General features: G+C 37.7%; 1 protein-coding gene across 3 annotated transcripts in view; it reads right to left on the bottom strand.

Moving 5' to 3' along the window:
• CFTR (CF transmembrane conductance regulator) overlaps nt 1–14,858 on the bottom strand; it is a 188,532-nt gene that overhangs the window by 138,684 nt on the left and 34,990 nt on the right.

A 14,858-nucleotide genomic window follows, 5' to 3' on the forward strand; every position in this document is an offset into this window, starting at 1 on the left:
CTTGTTGGCATGTACCATTTTAGGCATGCTTTGTACTTTTGTTACATGTATATTCATTTTTACAATATATAGAATTATTTCTGAGGCTGTAAGCTTTATGTAAATGGTATCATATTGTGTTGCTTGCAACTTTCTTTTAACTTTTTAAACACAGTTGTGTTTCTGACATGTGGTCCCAATGATACTTGTATATCTACCTCATTTATTATAAGTGCTGTTTACATGACATCCTGTGAATAAATCAGGATAACTGCCCCATTACCTATGCTGGGGAAGATGGGCTGTTCCCATTCCTAAACTATTAAATCTGTGCAAGTGCTGCCCTGGCTGTTTCTATTAAGTTCTATAGATTCATTTCAAACTTTCTCTAGAATAGATCATTTATTTCAAAATAATCCCTTAAACTATGAAAATGTACAGTCAACATGAACCTTAGATTTGAAACTACATGTATAAATATATCCACAAATATAATTTTCATAGTATGCTTATAGTGGCGCTATTTCATCCTCAAACTTAATTTTACATCAATATTTTATCCTAGAATTTTTCCATATTATATCTATGTTTTCATAGACAAATGTCAATGCCACATCTATACTGACTTATTTTTCCATTAATATTAGGTCTGCATTTGGTTAAAATTCTCTCTTGATTGCAGTCAAGAGGACTGAACTCATATGTGCCACCCATGTTGGATATACTGTGTGTGGCCATGAAGCAGAGAATAAGTTGGGAGCGTTACCAGACATACCAGATAAAATGCCATTAGTTGTTCATTATAAGACTTTAGCCAGAAGACTATGACGTGTGACAACTTTCCATGAATCCAGCTGCTTGTATCATAATTAGCATAATAACTTTCCTCCTTTTTCCAGGACTAGTAGACACTATTATCAAATATAGAACTACTGATAAAAACCACAATGCATATTTCTAGGGAGTGACTCTTATCTATGGAATGCTAAAAAAGAATATTCTGAGGGAAAAGAGAAATATTTTAGTAATTGAGCTGTACATAGAATTTTTAGAGTTAGAAATATATGGGTTTACATAAGTTTTCTCCTACTGAGTAATCTGAACTAAAGTCCCTGCCAGTGTTATCACCATTATATTTTTTCCATAACCTGTCACCTCACAACAGAACTATTTGCAGAATTGGAATTCAGTTGCAACTTAAATAAGACTTTGTTAATCTGATTCAGATACCTATTCTGCAGGTTGTATGACTGAATTAATTAGCTGTCACCTTGCCTCAAACAAAAAGAGAATATATTCATCCTTTGAACAGTGGCTATTCCACAATGACATTGGTAGCATTAATCTGGAAGGGTACATGTTCACAGAAAAAAGAAAAGAAAAATGCAGAAAATTTTTGGTAGAGAAAATTTTAATAATTGGACCATCTGCCAACAGCAAAACAAATTTCACTGCAACATGGAACCCATCAACATTCAAGGACAAAATCAGCACTCCAGACCCCTCCTCCTATAGTTCTCCATGCTCTGTTTTAAGCAGCATGTTCTCTAATATTTATAATGAAAGCACTTACAGGCATCACCTGCTTTTATTATTTGGAAGGGAAAACAATGGTAACTGATACCTAGGCTTAATCTATGTGTGCAGTCCTTTAAAAAACCATCCTGGTAATGACTGGGAGAAACACAGTCCTCTATTCTTACTTTGCGAAAGCTGTGTGAACCCTGTTGCCAGACTATTTTCATTACACAAGAAAAGTCCCAATTAGCCACCATATAAAATAGTGCAAGCCAATTGAAGCTTAAATGTAACGAGGTAGAATGCAAATTTATTTAAAATTTGATAAAATATTTTATTTTTAATCAGACACAAATCAAGATGAAATTAAGAGTTCACTTAGATAACGGAAGAAGCCTGATACCAATATTTAAGTCAGCATGACAAGGCAATAACACTGATGTGAGAGTCATGAAATCCAAGTTCGTATCCCAGCATGTTACCTACACTCTGTGTCACCTTAGTCACTTCCCTCCTCTTGACACTTTCCTCACTCATAAACTAAGTGGTGGAGCAAGCTTATCTTAAAGATCCCCCCCGAGCGAATATCTCAGATTATATGACCTGAGTCCAAGGAGTCCCATGGCAGAGGCTGAGGATTCCCTGGACAATTGTCTAGCACACATCCTGACATTGCTATGTGTGTTTTCTACTCAAAGGGATGCAGGTCTGAATAGTGTGAGTTCAGAAGACCATCTGGGCAGAGGGGGGTCAAGTTAGAGAACAGCACAAGTGACTACCTTCCTGCTGGGAATATATTTAGATTAGCCTCCCAAGAAAAAATTAGGAAGCCTGAAAATACCTCCTGGGAAATACATCTGGTCTCTCCTGGGATCCTCTAGACCTCAGCTTAAATGAACTGTAGTTGAGTCTGAATCCTTTAACCATTTTGTTCTATCTGCATACCTAGGACAGCGTCAGATGTTTCTAGAGATACAAATGTCTGCTGGATAGTTAAACCAAGAAAGAAAGTTCAGGTGAAAATAGAAAACTTGGTTCATGATTGCAATTACATTAAATTAATTAATCCCAAGATTACTTTAAAAATTATAATTGCAAATCCAAAGCATAGTTGTTTCCAATACCAGAGGAATCAGTTGAAAAACCTCTAAGGTTACATTGTTTTCTATAGTGTGCAGTCAGTAAAATCATTATCATCTCAACTTGCTTTATAGATATTTTATGTATCTTAATCCCAGAAATGTAGAAATAAGAAAACAGAAATTATACAAAATAAGAAAATAGATTCCCAGATACCAAGAGTAATAATTAAGTAAGCATCCCATTTCTAGTAACAATACAATAAATGATACATTGCAAATACCAATAATTAATATATACATATCTTAAAATATATTCTAAAAAACATTACTAAGACATATTTGTAAAGTCTTAAACAAAAGGAGAGACTGTAAACTTTCTAAAAAGAAAAAATGAATATTACAAAGCTAACATTCTCTTTCAAGTTATTGTATAAGATTAATACAATCTTCATCAGAATTCCTAGTGGATATTTGGGCATGAACCATTAGAGCAGGGACTGTCAGCTTTTCCGAGAGTCCCAACATCATGCACCATACCTAGCACAGAATATCCATTCAACAAATACTTGAATCAATGGATAAAATGATTCAAAATTTCATTTGGAAAAAAACAAGAGACTAACCAAAAACATCTGGGGAATAAGAATAATGTGTGAGAAGATCTACATTACTGGGTATTAAATTATATTATACAGCTCTAGACTGCAAGGAGATCCAACCAGTCCATTCTGAAGGAGATCAGCCCTGGGATTTCTTTGGAAGGAATGATGCTAAAGCTGAAACTCCAGTACTTTGGCCACCTCATGCGAAGAGTTGACTCATTGGAAAAGACTCTGATGCTGGGAGGGATTGAGCGCAGGAGGAGAAGGGGACGACAGAGGATGAGATGGCTGGATGGCATCACTGACTCGATGAACATGAGTCTGAGTGAACTCCGGGAGTTGGTGATGGACGGGGAGGCCTGGCGTGCTGCGATTCATGGGGTCGCAGAGTCGGACACGACTGAGCAACTGAACTGAACTGAACTGAATAGTTTGCGGAATGACAAAGAAATAGACTGATTTGTCTGGAATGTTCAAAAAAAGGTCCAAGTATAGACAGCAATTTTATATGTAATAAAATGTCATTTTATTTCAGTGCAGAAAGTGCAATAAACGATGGAGACACTCATACTCGTTTTTTAAAAATTAGATTTCTATCTCAGACATGGGCTTCTCTGGTGGCTCAGACAATAAAGAATCTGCCTGCAATGCTGGAGTCCCAGGTTCAATTCCTGGGTCAGGAAGATGCCCTGGAGAAGAGAACGGCTATCACTCTAGCATTCTTTCCTGAAGGATTCCATGGACAGAGGAGCCTGGCAGGCTACAGTCCATGGAATCACAAAGAGTCAGACACAACTGAGCAACTAGCACTTTCACCTTCATTTCATACATACATCCAAATAAATTCAAATGGATTCAATAATTACACATAAAAGATGAAAATTTTTTTAAAAAAAGAAATATGCACTTACTACTTTGGGTAGAGAAGATTTTTTAAATGTCAAATGCCAAAGACAGAAAACAAACCTAAAACAAAAAGTACAGGTATGGGCAGCAAATTTTTAAAAACTAAACTTCTGATCATTAAGAAAATAAAAAATTAACAAAACTCACTAGAAACAAATAACAGGCTAAGGAAAATAGCCTTTCAAAAAGCAGTAAGAAAATAAAAATAAACAAAGAATATTAAAAGGCAATGTATACCCCTCAAAAACATGTATATATAAATGCTTAATACATGTGTGCGCATGTTAAGTCATTACAGTCATGTCTGACTCTTTGAGACCCCATGGCCTATAACCGGCCAGGCTCCTCTGTCCATAAAAACTGTTTAAACACACTAGGAGACAAAAATAATTCAAATGAAAATGATAATACACTCTTTTACTCTTACAGTTTGGAAATGTTTTTAAAATTATAAGACCTATTGTTAGGACTGAATTTTCACACTTTAGTATAAGGAAAGTAAATTAATACATCTTTTCTGGAAGGCAATTGGAAAATCTACTAAAATTTAGCTTTTAAAGAGATGTGCATTGAAAGATTATTTATAACAGTGAAAAATTGGAGGCAATCTAAATATTCAATGATGAGGAACTGATCAAATAAATTATGGTACAGCCACATGAGTCACTAAGCATTAAAATGACTTGGTAGAAAAGTATCTAATGGTATGAAAAGGCATTCATAATTCATTAAGAGAGGTAAATTTATAATACGTTATTTAAAGTAATGATTCACATCCCTTCATTAAGCATATATACTATCATGGGAAAAAGTTGGAATGATAAGCATCAAGTTTATCAATAATTATCTGATCATTTTCTTAATCATAAAAACATTCAAAATTAATAAGCTTTAGGTAGAAAGTTGTATATAATTTATGATAGTAAGTAAGTGATAAAAAGAAAACACACATACAAAAAAAATGGAAGTGTAAACACACAAGCAGGGATACACCCAGATTTTACCATAAAATACAAACAGTACTGGCTTACATACCAAAGGAAAGGCTTATGATTTGAGAGAGTAAACAAAAGTGTCAAATTTTTATTTATCTTGATACGCTACAGTCTGATGGAAATTTTTGACTTTATACTAATTGCTAAACAAAATTTTACATATTTGACATAGAAAATAAAACCTACCCATTGTCCCAACTATGCAGTTTTCGAAAAAATGTATGTACACCACAACAAGAACAGAATTCAAAAGTATCATCATAGTATCTGTCTACCCTGATATAGATTCAACGCCTAATTGAAAATGTTTTGCTTTTGGTATTTTCCTTTGAGTGTTTATTGATTTAATAACTATTACTAGCAATGTCTTTACTAGAAATCTAACCTTTGTTCTTCATGTTTTATAAGAACATGTTCCTGGGCTTCCTGATATAGTAGCAAGAGTAGGCTTAATTCAGAAAATGGGATACTAGAAGATATGTTAAAATATTAATTTTAACTTCTGAAGTAATAGTTAGATTCTAGGTATTTTTCTATGCTCTAGAAATATGAAATTGGTACTCTAAGACTTGCTTCTAGAGTATAGAAAAATAAGTAAATGCAACTAATAGGAGTATTTGTAAAGGTTGGTATAGACTATATTTAATAATACAGTAATAGGTAACACTTATGAAGCCCTTTCCTTGTACCAAGATCTACTCTACATGCTTAACTTTAATTTTCACAATAGTTCTATGAAGTAGGAGCTATTATTGTCTCCATTTACAATTTTAAAAAACTGAGACAAACAGTCTAAATAACTTGTCCAGTGTCAGACAGCTAGCAAGTGGTTAAAACTAGGATTCAAACCAGTTTGGTAACGGAGCTTCAGCTCTTATTTATAACCTTAAATCAAAATGAAAACTGTTGTAACATGACCTGGTTTTCCCCAAGTTGATCATCAGTACAAGCATTGTGATTTGTTCAACATCAAACTACCAAATCAAGTTATGGTAATATCACTGCAATTTAAAATAAATACCATTTTTCTAGGCCCCATATGATAGACACATAATTTAAAAGTTAAAAGGAATCATAGAAACTGTACACCATCACCACATCAGACTCATGAGTCACCACTGAATACTGGTTAACTAGAAGACATAAAGAGGCCCCAAGCTCATAGCAAGAATGAGGAAACTGGGCCACCAGTCCCAAAAGAGTCGGACATGACTTAGTAACTAAACAACAATAAACATGCAGTTTAAGCTGTAAGTACAATACATGATCACAGACAATTCCTCATTTATAAATCAACTTTATTCTAAAGATTCACATGTGAGAACAGATGCATTTTGCCCCAGAGACAATATCCTACGAGACATGGTGTTGGATTCCTAAATTTGCCTTTAAAAGCACATGCAATGCTAAATGCTTGTGTAGCAACTTTGTGTTCAATAGTACTGTAAAAGCCTAACCAACCCACATAATATTATGCCGGGGGCCAGCGTGAGGAACTCCGCCCATGGCAAAGGTCATGAGGAAGGAGGCTTGGCATACGCAAAGGCGTGATCAAGCCTCAGGAAACCCCCTGTTCCCGAGCATCTACCCCCAAACCAGAGTCTGTTTTATGCTCTCACCTACACCTCTGACTTTACGGGGGCTCTCCCCCATAACCGTTTCTCTCTGAGAAGGAGTAAACGTGCAGCTCCAAGGCAATAAAAATTCTGGGGCGTGACAAGAGTGTTTCAGCTTACGGACTCCTCTGAAGGTTATCTAGCCCACCTGTATAGGTTTGTCCGGCCACATGTGATTGCTTACAGCCTCCCAATCTGAGAGGCATGAGATGTTTTAGACTTACTAAAGGCAAATTATTTTGGGGAGTTAAAATTATTAGTATAGTTGGTTAGGAATTATATTGGTGAAGGGTCTCTTCATTTGTTGTGTCAATAATTGCTGCTAATTCCCTGCTCTGGGTGGGACAAGGATGTCTCTGGTCAAACCTCTCTGCTGACAGACTAGCTTGTGTGACAGGATTATCCTTACTGCCGCCACTAGGCACATGATTGTTTACTACCTCTCAACCATAAACAGCACAGAGAGTTTTGGAGTATTTTGAGAGTCTTAATTAGCGTAGGACTTTTTCTTCTTGTTGAGTCAATGATCGCCGCCAGGCCTCTATATCCTTAGGTACCTGGGAATATATTAATCAATGTATTTGGAATATAGCAAAGGAAATATGGTAGTTTTTGATGTTAGCAATACTAGACTTTTTGAGTTAATGGATTTTCTCTTTTGTAATAGATCACTGTACTTTGTTATATATCACTGTGTCCTTGCTATGTAAGAATGTAACTTTATCATATCTTAAGACTAAATAGATCTTAAGGGGAGCATTGGTGAAAGGATTTTCATTTGTTGGGCTGATGTTTGCTGCTAAATCTCCATGTTCCCTACTCTTATAATGAATATAACTAGCATATAGGAAGAAATAAGTATTAACCTTTAAGCATATAGGAGAAGTAAGTATTAACCTTTAAGACTAATCATGGTAACCTTGGGTTAAATAAATTCCTTTCTTGATTGTAACTCACTACACACTCACCCTATAGGAATGTAACTTTATTTGGAGGATGGTGCCTGGTTTAAGAAAAAACACCCTTGGAAGAAATAAGTTTTTTTGGTTATCAGAAAGAAAGGATCATAAAATGTAAGCAGGTCTCACTCATGGCCAGAAGATGATGTAATATCCCTAAGACCTTTATTTTTATATACATTTATGTGAGGTACCTGATTTTGATAAAGGTCAGGACTGCTGACCCCCACGTGACTCTGTATTCATCCCTATGTGTAACAAAAGGTATATAAGCAAACCCAAAAATAAAGAAATCGGATCAGTTTCCGGAAAGACTGATTCCCTCATGTCGTTCTTTTCTGCTCCCCATTTTTGGGCTGAATTCCCATTTGGAGTGTGGGTGCCCTCCAAGTCTACTTATTCGCCCCGGTTTTCAAGACCACACGAGAAGGAGCCCAAGGAGGGGCACCTTCCGATATTCAAGTGGCACCAGCGGCCCAACGTAGATGGTGCAAATTCCTTGTCTTGGAATTTTATTGGTATCCCACGTAAACCAAGTTATTCAGCCCCCTTTTTCTCTCCTACTATTTTCTGGCCGAATTCCCATCTGGTACATGGGTACCCGCCAAGCCTACTAATTTTGCCTGGGCTTCTAAGATCGGACCGGGGGGGGCCTCAGTGCCACCTCTCCTTCTGGAGAACGGGAAGACGCCTGCGGCCTACGTAGGTGGTGATAGGTATCCCATGTGAACCAAGTTATTCAGCCTCTTTTTCTCCGCTAATCTTTTAATCCCTTTCTATCTGTAATTAAGTAAGTTATTTCCAGAGACGCCGACTCCGTCCCCACCTTCCAATCACCCTGGATCCACCGGGGCTGGACCCCGGCAATATTGTTTTTAACAGAAAGAGATTGGATCATCTCTCCACGCAATCTTGAGAGTCCCTCCTAGCCATACCTTTGCCCTTTCCATGCACTGTCATCTACTCTCCAGCAGAGTCTTGAGAGAGAGTACCAGAGTAAGACACAGAAAGTTAATCGTTAACATTGGGACTTTGAAACAAACCCTTAGCCACATTTAATCTCAGTGGGATTCCTGTCCCTTTCACTCAGGGACACCTTGGCCATGATAAGTCCACCTAGTTCTTTTCTCACAACTGTAACTTCTAACTAGTCTTTCTCTTCTTCTATGACCCTGCAAGTCCCTGCTACTCAAAGTATAGTGCTAGGAAAAGAGCATCTTCACCGGGGAGCTTTTGTTTTTCTATTTTTAATTTTTATTGGTATAGAGTTGATTTATATTATAGTGTTACTTTCTTGTGAAGTGAAGTGAAGTCGCTCAGTCATGTCTGACTCTTTGCAAACCCATGGACTATAGCCTACCAGGCCCCTCAGTCCATGGAATTTTCCAGGCAACAGTACTGGAGTGAGTTGCCATTTCCTTCTATAGGGAATCTTCCCAACCCAGGGACTGAACCTGGGTATCCCGCATTGCAGGCAGATGGCTATACTGTCTGAGCCATCAGGGAAGCCCTTTATTTTAGAGATGCAGAATCTTAGGTTCAACTCAGAAACTTCTGAGTCAGAATCTATATTTTAGCCAGGTGGGAGGAGCTGCTGCCTAGTATGTATATAAAAGTTTGAGAAACATTGTCCTTCTGTCATTAAGGGAGCTAATAATTATCTCTATGTTTAAAATTTTTTGATATCATCATTTTAAAAAATTCAACTAAAAAGTTCCAAAAGTACCACCCCACCCTCCATATCCTCACCTTAGATTCTAACGAAAGTCAGGTGCATTCAATGAAAATGTTCATGCCAGTCTACCTCAATCAGAATCACTGGGGGAATTTTATTCCAGAGTCCATCTCAGGCCAAATAAACCACTTTATGTAGGGTCGGACTGGTTACACTAAACTAAAAATTACCTGTTTCAAAGAAATCTAAATCATATGATTTTCCAAACCTTGTCACAGGAACTGGATAGTATACTATGGGCTGCACAAGTAAGTGTAGCCATGTCTTAGGAACGGAGGTTCTAGTAGAGGATGGGAATATTCAGGATACAGGGTGAGTGTAGGCAGTATAGCATTCAAGACCCCAGTGGGGTGAGAGAGGAAGTTAGATAGAGGGGATGGGAGAGGAAGCTGAGAAGAGTCCTCCATGACAGGCATCTAGATTTGCTGGAGGTAGCCGACCTTTACCATCTAAGCCACCAGGGAAGCCCACTTCCCCACTTCCCTAGGCTCAAATGGTAAAGCATCTGCCTACAATGGGGGAGACCCAGGTTCAATCCTCTGGAGAAGAAAATGGCAACTCACTCCAGTACTCTTGCCTGGAAAGTCCCACGGACGGAGAAGCAATGGTAGGCTACAATCCATGGCATCACAGAGTTGGACACAACTGAGCAACCTCACTTTCTTTTTGACTTTCACTTTCAGCTGACCTTAGGTAAAAGGGACATGCTAGTAAAACTTATGCTCAAAACTCTTCAAGCCAGGCTACAGCAGTATGGGAACCAAGAACTTCCAAATGTACAAGCTGGGTTTAGAAAAGGCAGAGCGACCAGAGATCAAATTGCAAACATTCCCTGGATCATAGAGAAAGCAAGGGAATTCCAGAAAAATATCTATTTCTGCTTTATTGACTATACTAAAGCCTTACAAGCACAACCAACTCTGGAAAATTCTTAAAGAGATGGGAGTACTAGACCACCTTACCTTTATGCAGGTCAAGAAGCAACATACAAACCTGTATGCAGGTCAAGAAGCAACAATTAGAACTGGATATGGAACAATAGACTGGTTCCAAACTGGCAAAGCAGTACATCAAGGCTGTATTGTCATCTTGCTTATTTAACTTACATGCAGAGTACATCATGTGAAATGCCAGGCTGGATGATTCACAAGCTGTAGTCAAGATTTTTGGGAGAAATATCAACCTCAGATATGCAGATAATATCACTCTAATGGCAGAATGTGAAGAGGAACTAAAGAGCCTTGTGATGAGAGTGAAAGAGAAGAGTGAAAACGTTGGCTTGAAACTCATCTTTCAAAAACCTAAGATCATGGCATCTGGTCCCATCACTTCATGGCAAATAGAAGGGAAAAAGTGGAAGCAGTGACAGATTTTAGTTTCTTGGGCCCCAAAATCACTTCAGGTGGTGACTATAACCATGAAAATCAGACACTTGCTCCTTGGAAGGAAAGGCATGACAAACCTAGATAGCGTATTGAAAAGCAGAGATATCACCTTGTCAGTAAAGGTCTGTATAGTCAAAGCTATGGTTTTTCCATATGGTAGTTATATAAAGATGAAAGAAGTGAATCATAAAGAAGGTTTAGAACTAAAGAACTTATGCTGTCATCTTATGGTGCTGTGGTGCTGGAGAAGACTTTTGAGAGTCCCTTGGACTGCAAGGAGATCAAACCAGTCAATTCTAAAAGAAATCAACCCTGAATATTCATTGGAAAGACTTATGATGAAGTTCCAATGCTTTGGCCACCTGATGCAAAAAGCTGACTCAGTGGAAAAATCCCTGATGCTAGGAAAGATTGAAAGCAAAAGGATAAGAAGGTGGCAGAGGATGAGATGGTTAGATAGCATCACCAACTCAATGGACATTAGTTTGAGCAAACTCAGGGATATAGTGAAGGACAGGGAAGCCTGGCGCGCTGCAGTCCATGGGGTTGCAAAGAGTCAGAGTCACGACTTTTGACTGAACAACAGCAACAATGAAAAGGGACATAAGTAAGTCATAGTGCCTAAACCAGAGACTACTCACGTGTAGAATTTCCCCAAACACTCTCTTCATTAGCAGTATGCCTGAACTCAAACACCTACCCAATGTCTTTGTCCAAACATGACGACAAAGATCTTTTGCAACACAGACTGTGGGACTTGAGAACTCTAGCAGCACAAGTCCCAAGACATCTTTATGCCCCTTAAACTTCTGGGGCTTAAGAGATTTAAATGAAAAAAGTAGTTTGACCCAAGTTTTACTGATGTGTATCTCAATTTGATGATATGCCCAGAGCTGCCTAGCAGTCAAAAATATATTTGAGCACGGACTTGTGAATTTATCATAATAAAGGTATCATGATAACCATATTCTCTAAGCAATCTGCTTATAGAACTCCCTTCTCTTGACTCCCTCTAACTGTCCTTAATTGACTCCCATAGTTAATTTTTCAGCAGTCAGTTTTCCTTCTATGCTTAGAGTCTTAGATGTTAAAGGCAATTTTGTATCTGGCTGCTGAGTCAAACGCAGAAAAGAAAAAGAAAACAAGTACATAGTTAATGAGTAGAGGCCATAGCTAATATGACTTAAAATTACATCACTATTGCAGAGAGACAAACTCTTTTGCGACGGCATTTCCTTTTTTCTTCTTAACCTTTCACAGTCAATAGCAAATTTTATAGTACTTTTCCTGTCAGTCCTGAAACCAATCAAACCTTCTTTACACCATAATTATCCTGGTTTAGAGGGACTAAGAATACACAAGACATCTTGAAAGTATGTCCATCTTTTACCAAGAGTAATGTTATAGCAGGTTCGAGAATCCCTGCTCATTTAATGAAACAAAAATTACCAGAATGACACACACACAGGAAAGAAGTAATGCCCAGAAAGAATACAATAAATACCAAGGCATTTGGTATAAGTTGTTTATAGGAGAGAGGTCTTATTGGAATAGTGAAATGTTCTCTCCTTCTTTTCTTCCTGTAACAGATAAAAAGAATGGAGTCGAGAGATCAGATGCCCTGAGAAGGTATACCTGTCTTAATGACCACTATATAAATTCTTAAAGACTTAACAGTTTTCAACATTTTCACTGCTTAAAACTGCACAGTGAGGCCATGAAGCCTTTACTCTGTGACAAGGCTGAGAAACCCACAGCCTTACCATACCTGTGCCAATAAATATTCTCTCCCTGCCTTCCCACCATACACATGTCAATTGCTCTCCCCATCAGTCCTTTCCCTCGCCCATATTCTGCTGGTTATCAGAGGAAGTTGAGCTGATGGAAATCAACTCTGCCCTTTAAACATGCTGTAAGTTCCAGTCCAGGGGCTTTGGGCCCAGCTTAGCTCAGGAGCATCCGTCACTCCTCACTACCACCTCTGGGTAGTTAATTAATACACCTAGAAAGGCTTTAACATTCCTTTTGCTGGGATATTTTTAGGCTTGAGACATTTAAGAATAAGCTAGTCTTTCTCCACATTCACTTCATTCTTCTACCACTTAGTATTTTCTACATCTTTGACCCTTAGCACTTCTGGCTCTTGGGTGGATTTCACACAAAACATTCCAGTTGGTTCCCCTGTCCTGCCACCAAAATCGAAGTTTCTTCAGATTTGTCCCTGAGGTGACCCTAGAAGAATCCTCAACCTTCAAACTTTTAACCTGTATCCCCTGAGAAGATGCAGAGTAGATCAGCAGGCCCACGACTGATTACTACAGCCACCATTCTATTTAGTACTGACAAACAATCATTATACAGTTACAGAGCAATTACAATCTGATCTAATGGAAGGGTCACAGGCTTTGGAATCAAAGAGACCTGGCTATCACCAAATCTGCCATATGCATAACTTTGGAAAAGTTACTTAATTTCCTGCATCTCAATTTTCTTTTCTATATGTTAGAGATACTAATGACTGCTTCATAGCATTACTAGGAGAATTAAATACAATAATCTTTATAAAGGGCTTGATGCTGAACCTGGAATAGCTAAGATACTCAATAAATATTAAACTATATTTTGATCTGTGTATATCAGACCAAATATAAATTTTATAAATATGTTCATGGATCATCTAAATTTCCACGTTTAGATGAGTGCTTTTGTTCACATGAAACTTCTATCCTGGTGGAATCTAGAGGAACAAACTATCTCACAAGTCAGGCAGGGCATAAAAAGGACTTAATAATTAAGCCTTTTCTCCCAGCTTCTACTCAGTCGTGTTTATGTTAATCAATGGAAGCAGCATGTGATGAAGAACACAAAGAAAAATGAGTTTTACCACGGCCTTAGTAATGGCATAACAATTGTCTGAAGTAGTCACTTTGATCCAAGGATGACCATTATGTTATGGCCAGAGAGAACTATACTTTTAATACTCTGATTCAAAGGCAGAGTTTGTAGTCAGCAAGGCAAACAACACAAGTTTTTAAATAGATAAAACTGTTTCCCAAAGTCTGGGTGCTCTCATTAAGAAAAATCATCTCAAAAATATCTTAAAAGATAATTAATTCCTCAGCTACCTTATTCATATTTACAAATAAAATAGCATCACCCCCAAACTACTGCACATTTCCGTAGAGATGGACAGATAAACAGATAATTTCAAAAGGCAGAAGAATGTCTTCCAGGAGGTCATCAAGAGCACTACAAAACATGTGATCATCCTCGTCAAAACAAATGTGGAAACGTACTTATTTGGTATGTGTTAAGCACAAGTTCTTAAAGCAATGCAACTTGCTGGGCACCTCTTGGGGAGCACTACTGCACGCCTCACTCCCAGAGGCATGAAGACCAATATAATTACAACACAAATCCATCCAGTTGGTACCTAACCTCCCAAAGTAAATATTGTACAGTAAGTTTTCAACTTGCCATCACTTCTACAGGTTACAATCAAGGATACAACATGATGCTCTGGTGATATAAAAAGTAATAGATTAGAGTCACATTTGACAGCAGCTAGGGAACATCACAGAATGCACTTGAGCACCATAAAGCCTGGAGTCCTCACACATGGAGACCTCTTCACGATGAAGGTGACACAGAAGACGGAGAAAACATACTGCAGGAGTACCTCACTGCCATACTTTTCATTTTTGCTATTTAAAACAATTCAGCATGCAGATATGATTTCAAAATATTTCAGATGCTCATCTATGAAATTAGCTGAATTTTACCTAATTCTCCTGATACTGTCTCCTGACCTTCTTATGTAGAATGCAGGAAAATAAAATCACCCGCAATCTCATATTCCAGTACGATAATGTGATTTGCGATAACAGAAATGATTCTTTTTTAAGAAATTTATTCTACTGAACCCATTTTAAGCACTTTTTACTTGTCTCCACTAAAGTTTTAGTGGTTTCTTTGTATTTGGAGTTAGATTAGTCCTTTTTCCTGTGTACCAGATTACCCTATTCCTTTTACAATCTTAAAAATGAATGTAATTACTTTATCTACAGTGAGTTTACAAATA

Source organism: Ovis aries, chromosome 4 (assembly GCF_016772045.2).
Source record: "Ovis aries strain OAR_USU_Benz2616 breed Rambouillet chromosome 4, ARS-UI_Ramb_v3.0, whole genome shotgun sequence".
NCBI classification, from domain to species: domain Eukaryota; kingdom Metazoa; phylum Chordata; class Mammalia; order Artiodactyla; family Bovidae; genus Ovis; species Ovis aries.